Source organism: Alligator mississippiensis, chromosome 8 (genome assembly GCF_030867095.1).
Source record: "Alligator mississippiensis isolate rAllMis1 chromosome 8, rAllMis1, whole genome shotgun sequence".
Classification (NCBI taxonomy): Eukaryota; Metazoa; Chordata; order Crocodylia; family Alligatoridae; genus Alligator; species Alligator mississippiensis.
Genome location: NC_081831.1, coordinates 63,869,845 through 63,896,339, shown reverse-complemented (window position 1 = coordinate 63,896,339; position 26,495 = coordinate 63,869,845). Strand labels below are relative to the sequence as shown.

General features: G+C 47.5%; 1 protein-coding gene across 9 annotated transcripts in view; it reads right to left on the bottom strand.

Moving 5' to 3' along the window:
- The window catches only part of ARHGEF9 (Cdc42 guanine nucleotide exchange factor 9), a 351,467-nt gene that overhangs the window by 310,122 nt on the left and 14,850 nt on the right, over positions 1-26,495 (bottom strand). For 4 of the 9 annotated variants that reach the window (XM_019487852.2, XM_019487853.2, XM_019487851.2 and 1 more), the window contains exons 2-3: positions 12,738-12,787; positions 648-705 (exon numbers count right to left, since the gene is read on the bottom strand). The exons of 2 other annotated variants lie outside the window; for them this stretch is intronic. The gene's annotated coding sequence lies outside the window, so the exon portion shown is untranslated. 3 more of the 9 variants (XM_019487854.2, XM_059732786.1, XM_059732787.1) reach the window with 3 other exon arrangements.

Here is a 26,495-nt window from a genome sequence, read left to right as displayed (position 1 = left end):
AGTAAAATTCCACCTTAGCAGCACCAGAGCCGAGCAATACAACACAGCCCTGAGGACATGAGATAAATAGTCTTGTAGCAACATCACCAGAAACAAAGAACAAGTTCAGGCCTGCCTTGCCACATGGCAGAGATCTTCTGCCTGTTCGGATAAAGATGAATACAGCCCATGCATTCTTTTTCCCCCTTGGAAAGACTTTAAAGGTTTTATAAGGATTAAAAGCCACACACCTTGTTCATGTCCCCTACCCAGCACCTCAGAAATAGCTCATCTTCATTATAGGAGGAAGACTGCTCAGACAAAGAAAGTATTCAGTGGTTGGATTGCTCCAGTAAGTTTCCCTTTCCTCCATTCAGGTACATGACTGGTCACCAGAGCTAACCAAGGGTCTCTCCTAGCATTTCCTCAGGCTAAAAAGCAACTTCAAAGTACCCCTAAGGCAGAGCTGGGTCTTACAGTCAAAAACGAGGAGCCTTATGTTTTCAACTGAATCGTCAGGTTTGGCTTTAACAAGTCACTCCCTTGGTTTGACAGCACACCAAAGCTGTTTTAAACAACTAGGTAAACTAATTTGGATAGGAACAGATACTCTTCCCCATACACTTACATTTCTTTCAGATCTTTTAGTCCTATTGTTAGGGACCTACCAAAATTGCGATGGGGGGTTGCAGAAATCAGGCGAGGTCCATGAAAAATGGCAGCTCACTGCAACACAAACAAACAAAAAGCACAATTTACCAACAAGCAGAGAGCATGGAGCAGGGAGGCAGGGGGTGGGGTGGGGCTGCTCCCAGCAGGAGGCAGGGAAGCTGCAGGCAGTTGCACCAAGGTCTGGGGCTGGCCATGGCAGGCAGCCCGGAAGGTTGCAAGTGGCTGCACTGAGGCCCGCAGAGCCCCACCCCAGCTCATTGCATGCATGCACCTGCTGCCAGCAAGGAGCCAAGCTGGGGCTCCACGGACCCCAGCAAAGCCGCTTGCAGCCTCCCAGCTGCCTAACACAACCAGTCCAGGACCCGGTGCAGCTGCCTGCAGCCTCCCTGCTTGGGGATGGCCCGAAACTACAGTTTAATTAACCTGACTAAGCCCAGGGAAGCCATTATTCCAAACTTAATGCATGGATTAATGGCTTCCCCAGACTTAATCATGGAAATTAAGCTACAGTTTCGGTCCATCTGGCAATCTGCAGGGAGGGGCAGAACTGCTGGAGCCCATCAGCCAAGCAGAGGCTGGAGGTGGGGGGGCAGGGACGGGGCTGTGCTCAACCCAGAAAAATTGCAACCAGCCCTGGGATCTGCCCTTAAATTTGGTAGACCCCTACCTATTATTCTTCATTTTGAACAATCCTGTGCTCTCCAATTTTATCTGAAGGTAGAAACATGCATAACTACTGCTTACAGTAAGCCAGGTCACCAGGCCAAAATGCATGTAATCTTTCTTGGTTCTGCTTTTCAGATCTAATACCTTAATGGTACAGTTTATCTTCTTTTTTAAAAAAGATGGTTATATTCAGTGGTTAATCCTGTTTGTATGGAAAAAATTATCTTAAAAAAAACCCTGAAAACTGTGGAATCAGAAAAAATATATGCCTTAAACTTTGATTATTTTAGTTATAAGATGACATAACTGCTTTGTGTAGAATTGCTGGCTCTGTACAGTAGAACAGATAAGGGCAAGTGTTTGTTCTTTGCAACTCCTCTGCAACTGCTTTGCTCACCGTGGCCTTGAAGGTAGCAAAAGGAAAAAAGTATACGCAAAGTTAATTTCCAGGTGCAAGGAGGTTTGTGAACTAATCTCGCCTCCCCCATTAGTTCCCATCCTGATTACAACAAAAAAAAATAAAATAATATTATAGCCGCTTTTCATGCTAATTTCACTATATGATCACGTGAGTTATAAGCAACTGTTAAAAAGTATATAAGCCTCCTGATTTTGCTCTTGGGGGGAGACCCCTTCCAAGTGCTTAAAAAATCCATGTCACTTTAAAACTCCCCCTACAGCTATAGTTTCTTTTAAATAAAAGCTTCTGTTGACCTGACCCAAAAATATGCTGCATGTGTTTCCACGACAAAACTTACTCCTCAACAGATCCAACTTTCAGTCACAGCAGCCTCTTTTCAGAGCAAAAGAGTTTTTTTTCCTTTGGATTTAAACGTACAAACAACTCAGGAATCAGAGTTGAATTCTAACCAGGCATCATAAGCAAAACTAGCAGCTATGTTTTAATTGTAGACTCATCATGAGGAATATGATGATTATTACAATAGTATAACATGCAATCTCACTGCCATGTGTTGCCTACAAAGTGCTAAGCAAATACTAACTCAGAAACCCTGCCCACATGCCTGCTGGCAGGTATATATCATCATCCTCATTGTAGAAAGGCATCTATGGAATCACCAAAAACTTTCACGATTTGTGCTGGGCATCAAAGTAGAGCTGCCAGGTAGGTCTACACTCGGGCCAGAAAGCCAGTTCTACATCCAGCCTTTGGCTAGGGTTTCATTTTCTTGGGATTAGCTACAATAATGCAAAAACTGTGGGTAGACTCAGGGCCGTCCCTAGGGTATGGTGAATCAGGACAACTGCACCATGCCCTGCATTTTAGGGGGCTCTGCGCTTTGACATCTGAGGGCTGCAGCAGAGGTGCTGCCTAGCACCTGCCCTGGAGCCCCTGCAAGGCTGCCAGGCACCGTGACTCAGCTCGGCTCAGGGCCCTCTGCTGCAAGGGTATCCCCAACCCAGCCCACTGTGGCCTTCACCTCGGTTGCTCCACACTGCAAGCAGCCCACCAGGCTGGGCTGTGCCAGCGGCAGTTCCCTCAGCACCAGGGCTAGGGCCAGGGCTGCCACCTCTATCCCGCTCTGCATGGCACCTGTCCTCTTAAGGGGGCCCTGCACCAGCTGATTTGCCCCAGGCCCTGCACCCCTCTAGGGTTGGCCCTGGGTAGACTAGTCCTAAGATTCTCTGTTGAACTAGAAATGGGGTCATCTCTTAGACCAGTGCAACATGAGTGTAACATACACCCAAACCAAAAAGGTTGCACATTTTGTATCCATTTTATACTGGTACATGAAGATGGAGATGCAGAAGCAAAGATCAGACGCTCAGTTTCTATAGTGCCACAACCTCAATAGAAAGGAGCCCCTGGTTCATTTTCATATCCCAGGTGGAGTTGGCTGGGAGACAGTAACATGCATCTTTTGGCTTTTACCCTGAGGGTCAGGTTTTGGAAGTACAGCGCGAGAATAAATACAGAAGCCCACCATGTAATTCCCAGCACACACACTGCACAGCTCCAAATCTTCCACAAACTAGATGTATGGTCACTCCATCCTGACTGGCCATCACTACTCAATATCCTAAGGTGAAAAATGAAGCACGAATACACTCCTGAATGACATTACATTAGACAGAGAGACTGGGGAGTAGCACAGAAAATACAGGTGAATTTTCCTAGGATGTACAAATCACACCAAAAATGCCTAAAGCATTTGGGTTCTTAACAAATAAAGCAGCAAAAGATGGAAAAAGCTTGCAGGGAAAAAATGCAGTTTCCAATAACCTAAGCTTTGGAATCTATCACTTCGAATGTCAGTATCAAATGGCAAGAGCAGGGCAGTACATAAGTGGAGTGGATATAGTTGCAATAGAAGCAACAGTCCTTGCAGCCTGGTTTACTAGGGAAGGAAGTTCAAAACAGCAAAGCTTTATGACAGCTCAGTCCCTTCCAGCCAGGCATCCATAACACAATAATGGACCATCCACAGCCAGGGCTATGTGGGACTCCTGTGGGTACTTTTAGCAGAAGGGTAAGGAGTTGTGGAGAGTAAAAATCTGACTTACTCTTAAGCCTAAAGCAGGCTCCTCCAGTGCAGAGTTGAGGGGCAATGGCAGACGATGGTTGCGCAGAGTATCTGCTCTGCCATGCAGTACTAGCCTAAAATGGGTTGTATTTTGTTCAGTGATTAGATACACGCGTCATTATTACAATTGTGTGTGCGACTAGCACGTGCAAGTGACCATCTGTCCAAGCCATTATCTACTGTGCATAAGAATCCCTGGGGGAGCTCTCATACAAATCAGACAGACTTGTCTGTGAGTATGTCACGTATACAACTGCTGACTTGCATTTTTTTTTTTTTTTAATTTACACAAATCTCCACAGCCGTCAATCTGTCACCAGTCCTGAATTCACTCGAGAAAGGATCGGCCTGAAAAACAGCAGCTGTTTATCACAATCTGAGTATGTAGCATTTCCCACTGAAGGATTCAGACTCATGGACAAAAGGGAATCCTACAGGACCGTACCAAATAACCCGGTTCTTGAAAGACTTGTAGAATATGGAATGCAGCGAGGCCCCCGAGGATGAAAACTTGCATTCAGTTCTTCCTCTGCAGAACATAAAATAACAAACAACAAGGAGTATTTGGTCCATTGTTTTATCAGAGAAAGGGGGAGTGCATAGAAAGGGGCAGGGTATACAGCTGAGTTTGCCAGCAGGCATGGCTTAGCTGAGGAAGTCCTGCCTGAGCTTCAGCATATCCGCTCCTCTCCAGGAGCAGTGGGGGGAGACAGGAAGGAGAGAAAATAGAGAACAAATGATCTTGTAACCCTTGAGAGAAACCCGTCTGCTCTAGGAGAACTTATTTAGCTCCAGAACATAGAGCCTCCTGCGATACAAAAGAAAAAAAGGAAAGAAAACCCTGCCAGTTCTTCCGTTACCGTGTTCTGTCACTGAAAAAAATGGGAGGAAACAGATGTTTAGCTCTATAGTGTCAGGAAATTCTCTTTCATGGTATGGTTACCTCAATGTATTTAGGTCAAATAAATAGTAAGGAACACATGACTTCTCTCTCTCTCTGCCTCTCCCCAGACATCTCTTCAGTCACCCTCGGTGCTTCTCTGAATAGGCTAGACAAAACCTGGCTGGGTTTTTTTTTCTATGTTGTACATTCAGACGGAGAGGAGGAGTTGTAGTACAGTAAGAGAATCAAAGGAGTAAAAGGAACTGAAGATTTCAATTAGAAAGTAATCTCCAGGATGGATTCCTACCAGTGCATTTTCTTCTCGGTGTCTCCCATAAATGCCCAGGCAGATTTCAAAGTCAGGCATTTTTCTGGAAAACCTGCACTATGTTGTATAAGACACTGTGGCTAGGGACAGACATTACACACAAACCACTTTAAATGATCAGAAACTGGTTTAAACCTGTAACAGAACAGGAGTTCAGTGCATGTAAGCCAGTTTCAAAACGGTCAAAACTGGATTAAGATAAACCTGGTTGATTGTAGTATCAGACTTAATCGATTTGGATCAAACCAGGTTATGCAACTTCTGTCCCAGACCCCTTCCCGGTTTAAGTTAAATCAGACCCCTCCAGTATCCCAGCATGCTGTCTGGGCTGGGCTCTCTGCTCCAGCCCAGCAGGACTGGCCCTGCCCCTCTGCTCCCCTGACACAGCAGGGACAGGTAGGGGTGGGAGCCTGGCCAGACCCAGGCCCAGAACGGAGCAGGGAAAAGCTTCATTCCTCCCTTGTCCCACCAGCATGACCTGCATTTCTCCACTCGCTGCTCTGTGGCCAGCCCTAGCAGTAGCCTAGAGTAAACTGTCCAGGGAGGGGGTTTAACTCCCCTCTCCCTGTCCCACTGGCACAGATCTGAGCTGGCTCTGCCAGGAGCTCCCCGCTCACTGCTGCAGTGGTGGGGGCATGGTCAGAGGCCGACCGATATAGAGGCCCCCTGAAGCAAGATGGGGGGGGGGGTAAAAGGAGGGTTATTCCCCACTCCACCCCCTCTGCCCCTGGCAGGGCAGCACAGCAGGGTCTGCCTGCCTCAACCACTGCCACTCGCTACCTGCGTGGGGCAAGTGGCAGGATAACCCCCTCCTGCCCCCTCCACCAGACACTAGAGGGAGAAGGGAATAACCCCTCTCCCTGCCCCTCGCCCAAGGGGCCCTGCTGGCTGGGCTCTGGTCATGCCCCGACCCTGCCACTGGAGTGGTGAGGGGGCAAGGCCCTTGATGGGGGCAGCATCCCCTGCCGTGGTGTTCAGGGAGCATAATCCTCTTCCTGGTGCAGGGGGGTAGCAAGCAGGGTCAGAGCTGCCACAGACTGTGTGAGACAAGCAGCAACACCAGGGCTCAGAGAGGGCTACAGCCCCCCAAGTTTCCCCCAGCACTGCTGCTACTGCTCCCCCTGCACAGTCTGTGGCAGCTTTCTCCACCCCACAGTGGGGCCCTGGCCTGCAGTGCACCCCCCCCGCCAGGAAGAGGCTCATGCTCCAGGACACCATGACAGGGGCTGCTGCCTGCATCATGGTCACCCCCCCACCATCACTCCAGCAGCAGGCTGGGGCCCAGCCAGAGGCCAGCTGGTGCAGCCCCTTAGGCAAAGGGGTAGGGAGGGGGGTTATTTCCCCTTCCCTCTGGCATCTGGTGGAGGGTAGAACAGGGGAATAACCCCCTGGCAGTGGGAATAACATCTGGCAGCATCCCTTGGAGGGCAGAGGTGGGGGGAATAGCCCACCCCACCTGCCCCCTGCCTAAGGGGCCCAGGCTCTGGCAGTGCCCCACCATGCCACAGGAGCAGCAAGGGGGGGGGATCAACCATGATGGGGACAGCATAGGGTTGCCAACTCTGTTTGAATCTATTCCAGGAAGTTTCATCACATGATGTAACGACATTAATGACTTTACATCAGGAAGGCAAATGCACATTACTATTACATTTTAAAAACCTACTGGACATCTGTATAAATCAGATTCAACATCTAATATTTATTTTAATGAATGCCCTATCATTTATCTTCCGGGTGACTCTCAGCAGTCTCCTGGAGATTTATCTGGGTTGTCCTAGGGTTGCAATCCTGGACGGTTGGCAACCCTAGGACACCACCACTTGTCATGGTGTCCCAGATCGCGAGCTTCTTCCCAGCAGGGGGGGTCACACTGCAGGTGGGGAAAGCTGCCACAGACTGGGCAGAGGGAGCGGCAGCAGTGGCACTAGAGGGGTTTGGAGAGTTATGGGCCCCTCTGAGCCCCAGTGCCACCACCTACACTGTGCAGCCCACAGCAGCTCTGACCCCCACTCACGGCCCCCCTGCCAGGAAGAGGCTCGTGCTTTCCAGACACCAGGACAGGGGCTGCTGCCCCATCAGGGCCCTGCCCCCTTGCTGTGCCAGCAGCAGGATCAGGGACCTGGCCAGAGGCTGGCTAGCACAGCCCCTTATGCAGGGGGACAGGGAGGGGGGTTATTCCCCGCTCCATCCACTATCTGGCAGAGGGGCTTATCCCTCCACTTGCCCCACACAGGGAGCGAGTGGCAGCTGCGGCAGTCAGGCCAGGCAGACCTTGCTGCAGTCCCCCAATGGCAGAGGGGGCAGAGGGAGAATAACCCCCCTCCCTGTCCCCTCTGCCGCAGGGGGCCATGCCAGCTGGCCTCTGGCCATGCCCAGCTCCGCCACTGCAGCAGTGAGGGGGGAGTGCCCAGCAGATCCTGGTTCAGGTCCATGGGACAGAGAGGGAAGTGTTAAACCCCATCCCTGGCCAGTTCACTCCAAGCTACTGCTGGGGCTGGCCATGCCCCGAGCACAGCTTCCTGCAGCTGAAGGCATGCTCTAGCGCCTCCTGGCACTTGGCCTGGGCAACTGCAGGCACGTGCTTGCATTTCCCCAGTCCAAAGGGAATGTCTGTTCAGTTGCAAGCTAGTTCAGTCTAGGCAGGTTAGACTAACCGGCAAAGATTGAATCAATTCGGGTTGTTGAATGTCTGTCCCTAGCCCGTATGTTATTTATTTTTTAGGCTTGCTTTAAGGGTGGGGGAGAGCAGAGAGAATTATATGAAACATCTGGTAAAGTGATCTCTTGTAGCAAGCTTCCAGAGCTAGGTCCCTGAGGAGAGATGAGCAAGTACCGCAGGAAAAAACCATAGCGTTTACCCATTATTTTGCACATGCTGAAAAATACATTGCATAGGAAGATAAAATCTCTCAGTGACAAAAGAAGCAGATGCCATTTGGACAGACTGGAGATCAACTCTAGGTCACCAGGTCAAATCACATTCTCAGTAATGGGCCAAAAGTCATTATCCAAGGTTCTTTGGTGACTTGTATGTATTTGGAGTGGTAGTCTCAATTCATCAGAAATGGCAACATCAAGTACTGTACCACAGATACTTGGTGCTTAAGTTCTTTCTGCAACAGACATTGATTTCTTTGGTCAAGATTTGGCACAGCAATGACAGACATGTTAAAGCAGCTTCCCTGGAGGCAACCCTTGGATCCTCCCAAACCCCAATTTGCCAGTTAGCACAACTGAGCTGGCATGGCAAAAGTGAGAATTTGCTACCAGCAACAGGGTTGCTGCTTGTCTCCACCTAGTTCAGGGACTGTTTGAGGTAGTGCAGCCTACACCCCATCCTTTCCTTAGAATTAGAGGGTTAATGAACAGTTAGCCTCTGAAGTGCCTCCTGTTTTGCCTTCTGCCTGACTTCAAACTGGCATGGTTAAAATCATTCCCTAAACACACGCGTTCCTGAGAGATGGGCTCTGAGAATGTAGGAGGGGAGAAAAGGGATATCCAGCTCTCTCAGAGAGCTTTTTCAACCTCACAGACTTCAGGCGCTGGCAGTGTAACCTGTTTTATTCTCCAGCATTTGCTGCAGTTGGATCCTTAGGGTGCCCTGTTTCATGCTGCAACCAATAACACAGAGATACAGATACAGACACAGACCAGGGTGAGCTGAATTTGCAGTGGCAGGTGTGCACCTGTCGTGCCAGGCTTGTGCTACTTTAAGTCTGAGCCTTCATGACATGCGGTCCTTGGTTTGCCTCCTAATTCAGTATCATGTGAAGCTGAATGGCTGCACAGAAAAAGCTAAAACTGGGTGTTCAAGGCTGTGACTTGGGACTGCAGTTCAAGTAAATTAGTTCACTCATGTATAATTTAAATCTTATTTCTTCCACTTCCAGGAAGCTGAGCATGTGCAGGCTAAGCACAATGATGTTAGAGGAGGAGAATAATTTTCCCCACAGGTATGAGACTAATGCATCTGTCAGCTAAACTGGACTCTGGGAATGGGACAGACTCATGGCAAAGATGAGCGAGTCCTCAACAAGTAAATCTACATAGCACAATTGAGTTTTAAACCCTATTACCAATCAGGAAGGACTTTATTTGCAATGAGGCCCTGTGCGAGTGGGAAGTGGACCCAAGGTGTTGCCAGTATACCATGAAAAGGGTGCGAGATGGGGGATGGGGGGGTGGAGGAGAGGGAATGTAAAGACAGACCAAAATAAAATCAAGAACAGATGATTAAGGCTATGAACGGCCCCTGGCCCTGGCACCTGAAATCCTACCATCAGGAGGGGCTCTAATTGATGGAACCCATTTCAACCAGTGATGCAATATCCTAGGGCAAAACATTTTTCCTAGATCTATGATGTGGAACATGGCTTTGGATCATGCTCCCCACCCTAACATGATGCTTTCCAAAGCTGCATACTGAGGCATAGGAGCTGCCAGTCTGGAAGATGCTAGTAGCGCATTTAGTCTAGCATCCAATCTATATGACAGTCAATGGCACCAGTAACTTCAGAAGAAAATGCAGAATACCCTGCAACAGGCCTTTATGGAAGACTCTATCCACAAAGTTCTTCCTAACGCCCATAAGCTAGACAGCAGCTAACGACCTGATGCAAAGGGCTTGCATTCCTTTCAGAGCTCAAGTTTCTCATCTTTTCTGTTACATCTCCAGCTATACTTGTCATCTTCATACATATTCAGTAGACCATAGTTTTAGATGAACTCTGTGGATCTGAAAGGATCGTTTTACCTTTGGCTTCCAGGATATTAAAAGGTTCCAAGGGAAACAAGGGATCCAGAACCATTGTGTTGCAAAACAACAGAAGGATTAGATTTAGATCATTTCACTTTCTTCCCTATATTAGTTACCAGACACCAGTGATTATATCTATCACACAATAGTTACATGTACAGCTACAGCTGGGCCATTTAAGTTCTTAAATAGTTATTAAAAATGTTCACTACAGTTCACTGATTGGCTCAGTACACAAAGTGACATTTAATTGCTGTGCAATATCTGTGTTGTTTAGGCACTCTGAAGCCTTGGTGCAAATGTCTGGAGTAACTTTGGGATCCTCATCTCAGTGACTCAAGAGGCTGGATCAAGTACAAATTTAATGCAAGGCAGGTGCTCATCATCTCTTGTGAAGGTTTCTTTGAACCATGCCTCTCCAGCACGACTGCGTGCTGTTCACATTACAATATTTTGCATCATGACTCTCTGATGCAGCATAACCAGCTGTTTCATTTTAAAGAGCCAACATTTATATATAGCAATCTCTACTAGAGAAGGAAAAGCATTGTGCAGGGACTTTAATTTCAAAAGAGAAACATAAGATGAGCAGTAGATCACAAGTCTACTGCTTATTTCATCCCTCAACGACCACAGAAAACCAACCACATGGAATATACTTGTCTCACCCTAATAGATGATCTCCGTTTAATGGAAGTTAAGGACGCCAAGATCCCTACCATTGTGGTTTCACTGCAGAGAACAGTGGCATTTTTAAAACATTTGTAGAGAGGAAGGGGAGATTGACAGTGAAATGCTTTAGCGACTCAAACAACTATATAAAGAGGATGGTAAAAAGGGGAGAAGAACATGTCTACCTCATTACTATGTCCCCACCCTGAAGGCATCTCTGCCTTATCTGCTGAGCCATCCATCCATCACTTATCTCAGAAATGAATCTCCAATCGTGAAACACTTTCCCTTCCAAAATTTGGGACACACAGTGAGCAACACCCCACAGTTTAGCATGTGAGCAAAACAATGACTGTTGTGTAGCATTTTGTGTTGTTTATACCCTGAGACAATAGAGGTGTCCAAATAATTGTCCATTGCATCCAAAACAGACAGCACAGGAAAAACTCTTCCCTCTGCTTCTCCCTCCCCAGCAGGAAGCCTAGGAGTTGCATATGCTTCTACCATAACGTTTGCTATTAATACTCCATTTAGCAAAGGTTTGTGCTGTACATGGTGCACCATAAAGCAGGGTCTGTGCTCCTATCCATCTCAGCCATTCGTTTTCCCCCGAGGAGGCATATCCTATCCTATTGTTTCTGCTCAACTGTTTGAAAGAATTATTTTTTCCTTGCTCCTTTGTTTCTGGAGTATTTGCCCTGCAACATGGAACTACTAGCATAGGAGTCAAAGCCAAACGGAAAGTAACTCCACCACCTCACACAGCAGCTCAGCAACATCAGCATAGAAACTGGGACAAGGTTTTTAAAGATGTTTAAACACTTAATGATTCAGATAGGTATTTTTGAGATGAGCAGCAAGTTCCTTCTGAAAATCCCACTAGGTCTGAGGCACTTAAAGATATTAAAGAAATTATCATAAGTGCCAAAATGCCTTTACAAATTTGGCCCCAAGGGCCTGGTCTTCACTGAAGCTTTAACCAATGGTTTAACTGTGCTGATAGCAAATGTAGTGCAGTCACAAGTTACACTGATACAGTCCCAGCTAGTTTTGGCACCAGTGATAATAAGTGGCTAAAAACAGGAGATACAACCTTTAGGATGCAACAGGAGGGAGAAATTGGTAGTTTATGCATACTCTGTTAAATTCAAGGCCAAATACAGAAATGTGTACTATGATGTCACAACATTTGGACACGGGAAGGATTTTCCAGATGCAATGGACGTGTCCACCAAAGAGTTACAGTGGGCTTGTAAACAAGTGTTGACCTTTTTATTTCATAGATTTCACAGACTTCATAGACATTAGGGCTGGAAGGGACCTCAGAAGATCATTGAGTCCAGCCCCCTGCCCAAAGAGCAGGAAGTCAGCTGGGGTCATAGGATCCCAGCAAGATAAGCATCTAATTTTCTCTTGAAGGTGTTCAATGTAGGTGCTTGAACCACCTCCGATGGCAGGCTATTCCAGACCTTGGGGGCTCAGACAGTAAAGAAATTCTTCCTTATGTCCAGCCTGAAACGGTCTTGCAGTAGTTTATAACTGTTTGACCTCGTCATCCCCTGGGGCGCTCTGGTGAACAAACATTCCCCCAGATAATGGTGGTCACCCCTGATAAACTTATAGGTGGCCATCAGATTGCCTCTGAGCCTGCGCTTTTCCAGGCTAAAGAGTCCCATGGCTCTCAGCCTCTCATCATAAAGTCTGTTTTCCTGCCCTCTGATCATGCACGTGGCTCTTCTCTGGACTCTCTCAAGCTTCTCCACATCCTTTTTGAATTGTGGGGCCCAAAACTGGACACAGTACTCCAGCTGCGGCCTCACCAAGGCCGAGGACAAGGGGAGAATGATGTCCTGGGACTTCTTGAGAAGCACCTATGGATGCAAGCTAGCGTTTTGGTCACTTTACTAGCCACAGCATCGCATTGAAGGCTCATGTACATCTTGTGGTCAATGATGACCCCCAAGTCTCTTTCTTCCGTAGTGCTAGTCACCGTAGCACTGCCGAGCCTATAAGGATGCTGCAGATTTTTCCTCTCAAGGTGGAGAACCTTGCATTTTTCACTGTTAAACACCATCAGGTTCTCGTCCGCCCATTTGCTGAGCCTGTCAAGGTCATCCTGGATCGCCCTCCTGTCCTCAGGTGTGGATGCTTTGCCCCGAAGTTTGGCATCATCAGCAAAGTTTGGTGTATTTTGAAGATGCAATGGTGTAAGAGTAATAATCCAAAACATACCTCTGAAACATGTGCCTTTTCTTAATCCCCAACAAGACATGAGGTTCCTCCTGTACAAGAGAAGTGACAACATTGAATTATGTTATCTGCCTTCCTTCACCAGTGGGAGGAAGTGAGCAATAAAACCACCTAACACCACCAGCGTTTTCTGTCCCATCTTAGTGTCCCAGGGCAATCATTATTCACCATTTAAACAGTCTATTTTCACCTCTGGGCACCACACACTGGTGCTTGACACTGCAGTGAAGGAGTTTTGGGAAGTGGTTGGTTGTACATGTGGAAGCTGTGGCATCTTTGTGGTAATAACTTTTTTACCACTGTTAGTCCACACTAACGCCAATAAATAAAGCCACATGAAATGCCACCCCACACCCATGTAGTTCAATGAAATTCATGACATTGCCATTAAGTGGTGCCATTGTACACACATGCTCACACCACCCGAGACAAGAGGGAAATCTTGCTCTTTCCTCGAGTCAAGTCCACTATGCCAACCTGCTGATGATGCTAAATAAAATACATGGATCTTTAAGCTTCCTGCAGAGGGTTTGGGAATGGATCCCTACCCCAGATCACTACACACTCTCATAGTTGGGGCTGTCCCCTATAAAAGGGGCCTGTCAGTTTGAATTCTTCATACACCAGGGCCCTGCTCAAAGCAGCCACACTCAGCTGGGTGACCGAGACAGAATCAGTGTCTGCACATAAAGAAACAACATCAAACTCAATTAGCATCACTACAGGCAGGCTTCTTCCATCTCTCTGCTTCTCCCTTCCCTTCCCTTCCCCACGCCCTGCTCTGACTAACTAGAAACATGTACTGACAAGATGTGGTGTAAAGTACTCATCTGTTCCTGATTAAGGGTTGGAAATGTAAGAAGACAGCAGGCCAGAAAGAAAATCTTGGAAGTAATGTCTCCCAGTCAACACAGCCACAATGGATAGGGACAGAAGTTACACATAATCCAATTTAAGTGCTCAAAAACTGGTATAAACCTGTAACAGAACAGAAGTTCAGCACACATAAACCAGTGTCAAAATGGCCAAAACCAGTTTGAGATAAACCTGGTTGAATGTAGTCTCAGACTTAACTGACTGAGGTCAAACATGCTCTGCAGCCCTGGGCTGGGCGGTGCTGTCTGCTCCAGTGGGGCACGGCTGGCCCTGCCACTCTGCTCTATCTGGAATAGGGGCAGGGGCATGGCTACATGCTGGCCCACCTAAGGTGAAGGGGTCAGGGAAGAGGTTTATTCCCTCTCCTTCCCCTGTCCCACCAGCACAGATCCCAGCCGGGGTCTGCCAGGCAGGGGCGCAGCAGCCCTTGCCAGCCATATTGCCCCACTCACTGCCTGAGTGGCGGGGGGCATGACCAGTCCCAGCAGCAGCGTGAAGCAAATGGAGATGGAGAGAGGTTTAATTTCCCTGTCTGTCCCCTGTCCCACAGGCACGGACCCAAGCCAGGGGATGCCTGGCTAAGGTAGAGCAGTGCCTGTCAGGCATTTCTACCCTGCCTCGACGCTGGAGCAGGGGGGGTATGGCCTGCCCCAGCAGGAGCCTCAAGCAAAAGGGAGAGGAAGAGGGTTTAATTCCCGCCTCCCTGCCCTGTCCACACTGGCATGGACCCTAGCCAGGATCTGCCTGGCTGGGGCAGCCCATGTCAAGGTCCCCCCTGCCTTGTTGCTGCAGCAGTGGTGGGGGCATGGCCAGATCCTAGCTGGCATGACCCCCTGAGTCAAAGGGGGCAGGGAAGGGGTTTATTCCCTCCTCCATCCCCTCTCCCCTAAGGGAACCCCAGTCAGGGTCTGCCTAGATGGGTGCAAGTGGTAGAGCTGGTGGCCATGGCTAGCAGACCCCAGCTGCGGTCCCCTGGCGGGAGAGGGGATGGAAGGGAAATAAACTCCCTCCCCACCCCCTTCACCTCAGGTGGGCATGCCAGGCAGGCAGACCCCAGCTCGGGTCCATGTCGCTCAGACAGAGCAATTAAACCTCCTCCCTCCCCAGTTCCCTTGAGGCTACTGCTGGGGCTGGCCACAACCCCTGCCGCTCCAGCAGCAGGGGGGGGGGTGGTGGCGGCGGGAGAGGGAATGCCTGACAGGGACTGCTTTGCCCCAGCCGGGCAGACCCCAACTGGGGTCCCTACCCCCTTTGCCTCAGGGGGCCATGCCAAGCCAGCATCCGGCCATGTATCTGGACCAACATCTGGCTGCAGCAGCAAGAGGGGTTGGGACACTACCATGGGCTTCTTTGCCCCGGCCAGGCAGATTCTCACTCGGGTCCATGCCGGTGGGACGGGATGGAGGATTAAACCCTCCTCTGTTTCTGTTCACTTCATGCTGCTGTTGGGGCTGGCCACGGCCCCCTGCCACTTAAGCAGTGAGAGCAGGGTTGGGAAATGCCTGTCAGGGGCTGTTCCTCCTTCCCCCTCCAGGCACAGTTTGGCTGGGGTTCCTGCAGGCCAGGGTGGGGGTTTAAATCCCTCCCCAATCATACTCAGCCTGCCCGGCCCTGGCCATACCCCCCCTTCAGCACCAGCTTCCCTGCAGCCGAGGGCTCACTCTAGCCCTGCCAGTGTCTAGCCTGAGCCACTGCAGACATGTGCCTGCACAGCCAAAAATGAATGTCTATTCACTTGCAAATCTGTTCAATCCCCACTGGTTACACTAACCTGCAACAATTGAATCAATTCAGGTTTGGGCTCTTTGAATGTCTGTACTTAGCCAATATGTCCAGTTGGGCTAGTCCTCCTGAAATGATCATCTGAATGGTCCCAGGCATCTTTTCTACCTTTAGGAGGGCACGTTAAAGGTTATCCTCCATTTAAGAAAGGAAAGCCTAACTGAAGAAGTATAAAGGTTTCCTTTATAATAATTTATAGAACAAAGTCTGATACTTTCCTGTTTCGGCTGTCATAGAAATAGGGATTTTGATCTAGTACATATTATTTTTAGACTGCACTTTGCTGTTTTATGCTAAGTCTCTTCAAGATTTGTCCTTCAAATTAGATGCAGCGAGTGAATTTATCATTGAGGAAAGTGTGAGGGTAACAGCTAAAGGCATGTATAGTGTAACGGTAAACCACTGCTAATGACTTAAGCCTCCCCTCCTTAAGACTTTATCCGTAACTCCTCTAATATTCTACTTCAATACTCCACATAGCACTGCCATTACTGTCCCACCCCATACCAATAGTTTTGCTAATGTGTATCAGATGTGTCTTAGTACTCTACAGACACCTCCAAGTCTACATCTCCTGTGAACAAAGATGTTAGCAGTGCCACATCATCCATCTGTTTGCAAAAGTACGTAAAAAGCAGCCAAGAGACACCACTGAATTCCCTTTTAAACCACATCTACAGAGGGAAGAGACTAATGTACTAGCTCAAAACATCTATATCATCTATCATGGTAAAGTGCACTGACCATGAAGCACCATGTAAGCTATTACACCAGTTTCCATTTTCTCCACACCCCATTACATTGTCTGCTAAATGAATGTCCATAAATCCCATTGACATTAGTCTTTGCCCCCCCAAGTAAGAACAGCACTGATAATTTGGGGATGTATACAACCAGTATGCACTGGCCCTCATATGGTCTGGAGATGCATACTTTACTCACTGGTTCTCTCACCCTTCATAGGCAAGACCAAGATATGTTGCTTCCATGTCTTACAGACATACAGGCACAGAACTTTGTGCACTATAGTATTTACCTGTCAAATATACATTTCTAGAAGCCTTGTCACAGCTCAAAGGGTGAAACCCTGCATACTACAGGCTACACGTACAGTGTTCTTGTACTTACCCCAACAGAGGCTACAAGAACCTCCCCTGCAGACATGAAGGAGAACATCTCCAGCTTTGGAAAGAAGCACCATCCTTTTCTGTAGCATGTGCTGCTGATGGTAGCCTGCAAACTCATCTTCTGAAGGGCTAGTCATGTCACTTGGCCAACTGACCACTCCCCACAAAAGGCAATGGGATACCAGCCAATGGCCATCACTTTACCACTGGATTCAGATTCTGCTCAGCTAGCACAAGGGTTTAAGCAGCTCCTTCACCCTCCTCCTTCACTTGCCCATACATGTAGCACAGGACAGGAGCTGGCTCCTACTCAGTTGCGCTGCCACTAATGTGAGGTTTGGGGCTGTTGTTTCTATGCTGCATTTTCTAATCTAGGGGAATTAGTACTCGCAACTCAGGAAAGATCGCTTTAGTTTGTGGGAGATATGCTGGATGCCTGAGACAGTTGTGACTGGTTTACTTCCTTTAGTAAAATTCATTAGCAATCCCATACTTGGATGTTCTCTCCTCTCTCAAAATAAAGTGTATATAATTACATCTGTTTGTCTCACTCTAGAATCAGAAAAAAAAGGTTTTAAACAAACCCTCAGTCATACATAACTAGCCCAAGACAACCAGCAACAGACTGCTAAATGACTGAATAGGCTTTCAGGATAAGGCAAAAATATTCTGACAAGGCTAGCAGTCTCATCATTTGAATTACATCTTAGCACATTATGCAATTATATTATTATTCACAGCAATGCAATCAGGCTGCATTTCCACAGCTGGAAAGGATGAAAGTCCAGCTGGAAAGAGCCTCCCAAAGAATCTCTACAGCTTCAGTCTGGCCAATTTGCATACTCCTGCTGCACACCAGAGGGTCTGGGGAAAGGCTGTCCCTAAAGTATAGTCCCCACCTCAGGCAGATAGCTCCCAACCACAGGAAGTCAGTCCCTCAGAGCAGGCAAATCAGGTGAAAGTTGTGAACCTACTGAGGCCCATAAGAGAACTCCCACTGACTTCAATAAAGCCAGGATTTTGCCCCTTATGATCTTATGTAACACCACAACATAAAGAACAATATTGATCATCTCAACAAAACCCAAAGAAGAAAATAAAATTAAGAACTTTGCCCTGAAGTGAAAGGAATTGTGGCCATTTCATTACTATTGGCAAAAAACAATCTGAGATCAATTATAATCTGTGCCAAAAAAGGACCTTTCTGAAATGCAACAACTGGAAGACCTGCGCAGTGCACAGATAACAAGAGTTCTTTGGTCCTGACTGTATCCACCTGCTGGAATCTATGCAGACATGCACATTACTGGTGGCTCCTCAGTCCTGGGAAAATTCAAGGCTCTGCATGGATGATGCAAACAAGCACAGGAAAATCTGAAACTGGTAAAGGAGGCTCCTGCATACCCAAATAAAATCAACTTTTCTGACCCCTTTGGTACAGAGATGGCACACTCTCACATCAAGGCTTTATGCTTTTCCTCTGAACTAGCACATATAGAGCTTTCATCACCATCCACCATCCCACTAACAGAAAGCAAGAAGATAATTTGAGTCTGAAACATTAAAATATTTTTTTTCAGAGCTCCTTTGGACTCAATGAATGAGAAAAAGGAAGGTCAAGGGGGGAAGCTAATTTTATAGAAGTTTATGGGGTTTTTGATCATTTGTCTCCGACTAGAACTCAGCATCTCATCTAGTGCAAACCAACATTTTTATATACAAGTACAGTACACTACAATGCAGATACTTAAATCCTTACAGAGGAATCTATGATGGGGATTCAATCAGCATCTCAAAGTTTCAAGTCTAGGAACTGCAAGGGCTTCAGGGGTAAAAGCCAAATCCCAGCTTAGCAACAGTAAGACAGAAATAAGGAGAAAAGCAAGTATAAGCCACGACTGAAGTACATTCCCTACTGAACACCCTCCTGTAGAGTCTCCCCCTTACTGGTTTCCCTTGGTGAACTCAGAGAGGGTTCCCAGCCTGTCTTGCTCTTAGAGGAATGCCTCCGTATCACCACAGCAAGAGAACCACAACCCAAATTAGAGGACTCAAGCACCTGCAAATCCCCCCACCAAAAAAAGAATCAGTGGTGCCTGCAAGTGTCCTGCACCTATGAAAAAAATCAGACTCATTCAGATGCCCACATGTGGACTTCAGTACCTAGAATTGTTAGGTACATAAGGTAGGTAGGTGGTTTGCTATGCTACCATAGCACCTCTGTCCTCAGTGTCTTCAATATCCACGGTCATCCATGCACAAGAGAAAGTATTGCGACCACTCAGCCAAATCCGAGTGGTCGCAAAACTTTCTCTCGTGCGTGGATGACCTCTATCTGACACAGGAAGTCTACGGGCCGACAAGAGGTAAGATGCTGCTCGACCTCGTACTGGCAACTGGGGACGACCTAAGCAGCGACCTAACAATCAAAGGAAAACTAGGTGACAGTGACCACGAGCTGATCACCTTCACCATCTGCCGTAAAGCTGGCATGTCAGTCAGTAATACAGAAGTCTTTGACTTCAGGAAAGCTGACTTTGACAAGCTAAGCAGGCTCGTCAGTGAGGCCCTAAAGGGCCACAACCCAAAGGGAAGGGGAGTTCAGAACGAGTGGTTGCTCCTCAAGGAAGCAATCCTGGATGCACAAGCAAAGTCCACCCCATCTCGGAGGAAAGGCAGCAAAAGGGCACAGCATCCCCCTTGGCTCTCCAGGGAACTGGCGGACCTCCTGCATCTTAAAAGGAAGACCTACAAAGGATGGAGGACTGGAACCACCACCAAGGAGGAATATTCTTCTCTGGTCCGGACCTGCAGAGAGCAAGCCAGGAAAGCCAAGGCTGCGATGAAACTCCAGCTAGCTACAACTATCAAGGACAATAAAAAGTCCTTTTTTAGATATGTGGGGAGCAGAAGAAAAAGCAAGGGCAACATTGGACCCCTACTAAACCAGATGGGACAGCTGACAACTGATGCCCATGAAAAAGCAAACTTGCTTTGTGTCAGTTTTCACCAGCCTCATGGGATGCCTCTGCCCACTATGGGTCAGGGAGGCCCGGGTGAGGGAGATTCTTTGCCCTCCATCGAAGCTGACCTTGTGCAGGAACACCTTGACAGGCTGGATACCTTCAAGTCAGCCAGCCCTGACAGCTTACATCCCAGGGTACTCAAGGAGCTGGCAAGCATCATAGCTCAGCCCCTGGCAAGGATCTTTGAGAACTCCTGGTGCTCTGGTGAAGTGCCCAAAGATTGGAAGAAGGCCAATGTGGTGCCAATCTTCAACAAAGGAAGGAAAGTAGATCCATCAAACTACAGGCCCATCAGCCTGACCTCTGTCCTGGGGAAGGTCTTGGAAAAGATTATCAAAGAGGCCATCCTTAACAAACTAGCTGACAGCAATATCCTGAGGGATACCCAGCATGGGTTTGTTGCAGGTAGGTCTTGCTTGACCAATCTCATTTCCTTATACGACCAGGTGACCTATCACCTGGACAAGGGGCAAGAGATTGATGTCATATATCTTGACTTCAAAAAAGCCTTTGATCTGGTTTCCCATGATCACCTCTTGCCAAAACTGGCTAACTGCAGCCTTGACCTCACCACGATCCGCTGGCTGGGAAATTGGCTCCGTGGCAGGACCCAGAGGGTGGTGGTTGACAGAAGCCAATTGTCTTGGTGCGCAGTCACCAGTGGGGTCCTGCAAGGCTCTGTCCTAGGGCCTATACGGTTTAACATCTTCATCACTGATGTGGACACTGGTGTCAGAAGCGGGCTGGCCAAGTTTGCCAACGATACCAAACTGTGGGGTAAAGCATCTACACCTGAGGATAGGAGGGTGATCCAGGCAGACCTTGACAGGCTCAGGAAATGGACAGATGAGAACCTGATGGTGTTCAACACCGAAAAATGCAAGGTTCTCCACTTTGGGAGGAAAAACCTGCAGCATGCTTATAAGTTCGGCAGTGCTATGCTGGTTAGCACTACAGATTAAAGGGACTTGAGAGTCATGATTGACCACAAAATGAACACGAGCCTTCAATGTGATGCTGTGGCTAGTAAAGTGAGCAAACTGCTGGCTTTGCATCCATAGATGCTTCTCAAGCAAATCCCGGGATGTCATTCTCCTGTTGTACTCGGCTTTGGTGAGGCCGCAGCTGGAGTACTGCATCCAATTTTGGGCTCCGCAATTCAAAAAGGATGTGGAGAAGCTTGAGAGTGCACAGGAGAGCCACACGCATGATCAGAGGTCAGGAAATCAGACTTTATGATGACAGTCTGAGAGCCATGTGACTCTTTAGCCTAGAAAAGCGCAGGCTCAGGGGTGATCTGGTGGCCACCTATAAGTTTATCAGGGGTGCTCAGCAGGATCTGGGGGAACATCTGTTCACCAGAGCGCCCCAAGGGATGACAAGATTGAACAGTCACAAACTCCACCATGACCGATTCAGGCTGGACATAAGGAAGAACTTCTTTACTGTCTGAGCCCCCAAGGTTTGGAACAGACTGCTGCCAGAGGCGGTTCAAACACCCACTTTGAATGCCTTCAAGACACATTTGGATGCTTATCTTGCTGGGATCCTACAATCCCTGCTGACTTCCTGCCCCTGGGGCAGGGGGCATGACTCGATGATCCTCCGGGGACCCATCCAGCCCAAATGTCTATGAAATCTATGAAATATATTATCTTTGCAGCGCCCCCAGAAAGGAGGAGTTACCCCTGCTTCATAAAGGAGATACCAAGGCTTGCAATGAGAACACCGGTGCACCCCCTGACTGGCAATGCTCACTGCTTAGGCGAAGGGCAGGGGGGCAGGCGGGAGTGCTAGTGTCCCCCCTGCAAATGCCAGCCAATTGCTGCAGCTACTCCCAGAAGCGGCTACAGTGATTGGCCACAGGGATCCCCCTGGGCAGCAAGATTGGCCATGGGGGGGCCCCCGCCAGCCAGTGGGACTGGTCACGGGGGGGACACGTGCCCCCCCAACTAAGGCGGCACCAGTAGCCCATGAAGGCTCACGTTCACTTTAGAGGGATGAGCAAGGCAAAAGAGGGAAAGGGGCCAGGAGGCTTCCATGGCTGACCAGAGAAATCCAGGGCAGCCTAAGGGCCAAAAGGGGAGCACATAAAAAGTGGAAAAAGGGTGAGATCACTAAAGATGAATATACCTCCTCTGCTCGTGCTTGTAGGGAGGCAGTTAGGCGGGCCAAAGCTACCATGGAGCTGAGGATGGCAACCCAAGTAAAGGACAACAAGAAATTGTTTTTTAGATATATTGGGAGTAAAAAGAAGGCCCAGGGAGGAATAGGACCCCTGCTAAATGGGCAGCAGCAATTGGTGACAGATAGAGGGGACAAGGCTGAACTCCTCAACGAGTTCTTTGCCTCAGTGTTCCTAAGCGAGGGGCGCGACAAGTCTCTCACTGGGGTTGTAGAGAGGCAGCAGCAAGGCGCCAGACTTCCATGCGTAGACCCTGAGGTGGTGCAGAGTCATTTGGAAGAACTGGATGCCTTTAAGTCGGCAGGCCCGGATGGGCTCCATCCGAGGGTGCTGAAGGCACTGGCCGACGTCATTGCAGAGCCACTGGCGGGAATATTCGAATGCTCGTGGCACACGGGCCAAGTCCCGGAGGACTGGAAAAGGGCTAACGTGGTCCCCATTTTCAAAAAGGGGAGGAAGGAGGACCCGGGCAACTATAGGCCAGTCAGTCTCACCTCCATCCTTGGTAAAGTACTTGAAAAAATTATCAAGGCTCACATTTGTGAGAGCCCGGCAGGGCAAATTATGCTGAGGGGAAACCAGCATGGGTTTGTGGCGGGCAGATCGTGCCTGACCAACCTAGTCTCTTTTTATGACCAGGTTACGAAACGCCTGGACACAGGAGGAGGGGTGGATGTCGTATACCTGGACTTCAGGAAGGCCTTCGATACGGTATCCCACCCCATACTGGTGAACAAATTAAGAGGCTGTGATGTGGATGACTGCACAGTTCGGTGGGTGGCGAATTGGCTAGAGGGTCGCACCCAAAGAGTCGTGGTAGATGGGTCGGTCTCGACCTGGAAGGGTGTGGGTAGTGGGGTCCCGCAGGGTTCGGTCCTTGGACCGATACTCTTTAATGTCTTCATCAGCGACTTGGACGTGGGAGTGAAATGTACTCTGTCCAAGTTTGCAGATGACACAAAGCTATGGGGAGAAGTGGACACGCCGGAGGGCAGGGAACAGCTGCAGGCAGACCTGGATAGGCTGGACAAGTGGGCAGAAAACAACAGGATGCAGTTCAACAAGGAGAAATGCAAAGTGCTGCACCTAGGGAGGAAAAATGTCCAGCACACCTACAGCCTAGGGAATGACCTGCTGGGTGGCACGGAAGTGGAAAGGGATCTTGGAGTCCTAGTGGACTCCAAGTTGAACATGAGCCGGCAGTGTGACGAAGCCATCAGAAAAGCCAATGGCACTTTATCGTGCATCAGCAGATGCATGACAAATAGGTCCAGGGAGGTGATACTTCCCCTCTATCGGGCGCTGGTCAGACCGCAGTTGGAGTACTGCGTGCAATTCTGGGCGCCGCACTTCAAGAAGGATGCGGATAACCTGGAGAGGGTACAGCGAAGGGCAACTCGTATGGTCAAGGGCCTGCAGACCAAGCCCTACGAGGAGAGACTAGTGAAACTGGACCTTTTCAGCCTCCGCAAGAGAAGGTTGAGAGGCGACCTAGTGGCTGCCTATAAGTTCATCACGGGGGCACAGAAGGGAATTGGTGAGGATTTATTCACCAAGGCGCCCCCGGGGGTTACAAGAAACAATGGCCACAAGCTAGCAGAGAGCAGATTTAGACTGGACATTAGGAAGAACTTCTTCACAGTTCGCGTGGCCAAGGTCTGGAACGGGCTCCCAAGGGAGGTGGTGCTCTCCCCTACCCTGGGGGTCTTCAAGAGGAGGTTAGACAAGTATCTAGCTGGGGTCATTTAGACCCAACACTCTTTCCTGCTTATGCAGGGGGTCGGACTTGATGATCTATTGAGGTCCCTTCCGACCCTAACATCTATGAATCTATGAATCTATGAGACAAATCATCATTCCTTCCTATGTTTGGGAACATTAGTCTGCAACTTTACAACCCTTACATTTTCCAGTGTAAAATCTAACAGCACCTGTCTCTTTGTCCCTTTCTATATAGTGATGTACAAACCCAGAGCAAAGTTGCCTTGTTGCATCTTTTAACAAATCCATTCCTTTAAGCTATCGGTGGTGCTTCAGGGTCTACTGTTTCATGAAATGAACTTAAGCTGTAGCAGCCAAAATTCAAGTTAAATGAAAGGAGAAACTGCAACAATCAATATAACCTGCCTGGATAGCTTGCAGAATAACCATTACTAGCAAGCTTCAAGGATAAGACTGCATGTTCCTGTACTGGGGATAATTTAAAGCAGCATGACCCTAATTTTCTTCCAATGCTGGAACATAAGTCATAGCTAGATCAGACCCCAGGTGCATCTACTCCAACATGCTGTCTGTTGCTGTTCTAAAAGTTTCAAAGAATGATACAAAAAGCTCAATAACCGACAATTATGGAATAGCCTGCCCATAACAGAAACATCTTCCTTGTCCTCTCAGACAGAGGATGTTTCATGCGCAGATACAGGTTGGTTTTCATTCCTTATCTATACAAACTTCCAATCATTTTGGGAATATGGCTCTTGGCCTAAACATTTTGTAGCAGTGAGGTATGGGTTAATTCTACACTGTGTCAAAAAGCACAAAGGAAAGGACCAGCTGGACACTGCTTACACTGAATTAGCTTTAAAGTCCTCACAACCCAGCATGAAAGGCATCAAACAATTGAAGATTCAAAGCCAAAGCCTTTGTTGCCGAACTAAGAGTTCTCTACTCCAGAATTATTTTGTTTACAGGCACTAAATTGCTTTGCACAGTTTACAGCAATAGATGTGAGCAAGCTATTCAAAATGAACAATGTCTGGAGGAATTCCGCCCTCTTCCTGCTTGCAAATTATCTGCACAGTTGGATTTTTATTAATTTATTTTAGTCTTTCTTTCTTTGCTTTCATATTCCCCTTTTCTCTTTCCCACCTTCAGCTGCTTCCATCCCAACAGGCAGGCAAGTGTTTTCCTTGGAAATTGCTGGCTGTCTGTCAAGACCCCCACTGATGAAGTGTCACTCAGGACAGAAGTACTAGCAGGGGTAATGAAACTATGAAAAGGTTAGGAGCTTATTGTAGTGCTGCTGTCATATGTAGCAATTAGGCAACAAAAGCCAGTATCACCATGCAGCCAAACACTCTTATTACAGAGCCCTGTAAACAGAGGTGTGTAATCCAAGCAGTCTGTAGAGATGACCAAACCTACTTAGAGCAGCTTCCAAGGTACCTCATATCACTAGACCCTCTGGTTAAAAGCATGACTCTACTCTGAATTACGCTACAAAAAATTGAAAGCTTCTTTCACCACATATCTGCCCTGTGTTACTTTGAACATGACTGTATATATGCAATACAGAAGACAGTATATAGGGTATACATATATAAAAGGAAAGCATTTCTTGATTTTTGCCCATCAGCAGTCTACACAATTCAGAGAATAAATTCTGCTCTAGCATATGTTTAGCAGAATTTTTAACCAGGCATGACTCAAGAATCCATCTCAACTTTGCTCCCAAACTATTTATAAGGCTGACAGATTGAATAAAGAAAGGTTTATCACCCTCCCTCCCCCCCTCCCCCCAAAATTGAGCTGAAATTACTCGTACACAAACATATACAGGGACATTTTCTGTGACAAGGGTCACATACTAAAAAAGGACAGTTCATTTAGATCTCAAAAGGTAGGCTTCAAATTAAAAGGGAATGTGGCAAACCCCAATAGAAAAAACAAAAAAAAACATTTCCAAAGCTTGTTTTTATATAAAATTAAAGCATTCTAAGTTTGGATTTAAAATCCTACCCAGAAGAGCTGGAAACCAAAATACAGTAGCATTGTCTCAGTTAATGGAAAGGAAACTTGATTACAAATAAAATGAAGCTGATTAAATCATGGAGTAAAGTGCAAATATTTTAGAAAATAAAATAAAAGCCAGCAGCAATGCTAGACCAGGAACCTCAGGGTGTTAATTTAGAACAATTTAATAACCTTAAGTGTAAAAAAAAAATAAGGAATTTATCTTTTACATAATTAGAAATCAGGAGTAATGCCACTCAACAATCAAATCAGTGTTAAAACAAACAAACAAACAAAAAAATCAGTAAGAACAGTTACCCTCAGGGCTTAGAATATGTCCTTGTCCCTTTTGGGGATAGTAGAGGTATACCTTTCTACCTATGTATACTGCGACTCTCTGGGGCTCCTGTCTACCAAGCTCCATTTCAGTGATAACAGAGTTGATGAAAAGTAACAGAAGATGCCCGTCACATTCTTATCAAATATTAGCCAAGCAAATTCGCCCTTTCAAAAAACTAGCCTAGTCTGTAAAGCATTTTGGTTATGAAAAGCTGCATCCAGGTCTGGTAGTCTTGTACTGTACCATTTGTGTAGGGAGCAAGGGGCATGGAGTAAGGATTTGCTTTACCTCCTATGAAGCACCGGTACACATACAGCAAAATGATCAAAAGCAAAGCATTGGGAGGTAAGGTTCTTTGGGTAGATGTGATATCTTTTATTAGACCAACTGAGTAGTTGGAAAAAAGTTCCTAGCAAGCTTTTGGGAGCAATAACCCTTCTTCAGGCATAGGAAGTCTCTGCTGTTCTGAGACTGCAAGGAATAAGAGAAGCTAAAAGTGTAGCAGGATGTCAATGAGAATGTAAATAGGTAGAAATTAGGAAAAGGAAAGGTAAAGCAGAGAAGGGATTGGGTGGGGGAGGAAAGTCAAAGGCAAGTAAGGGAGACAGTGCAGTGGTAGTAAGTCAAGGTAGAAAAGAGGATGTTGTGAAAAAGGAAATAGCTGGAAATTAG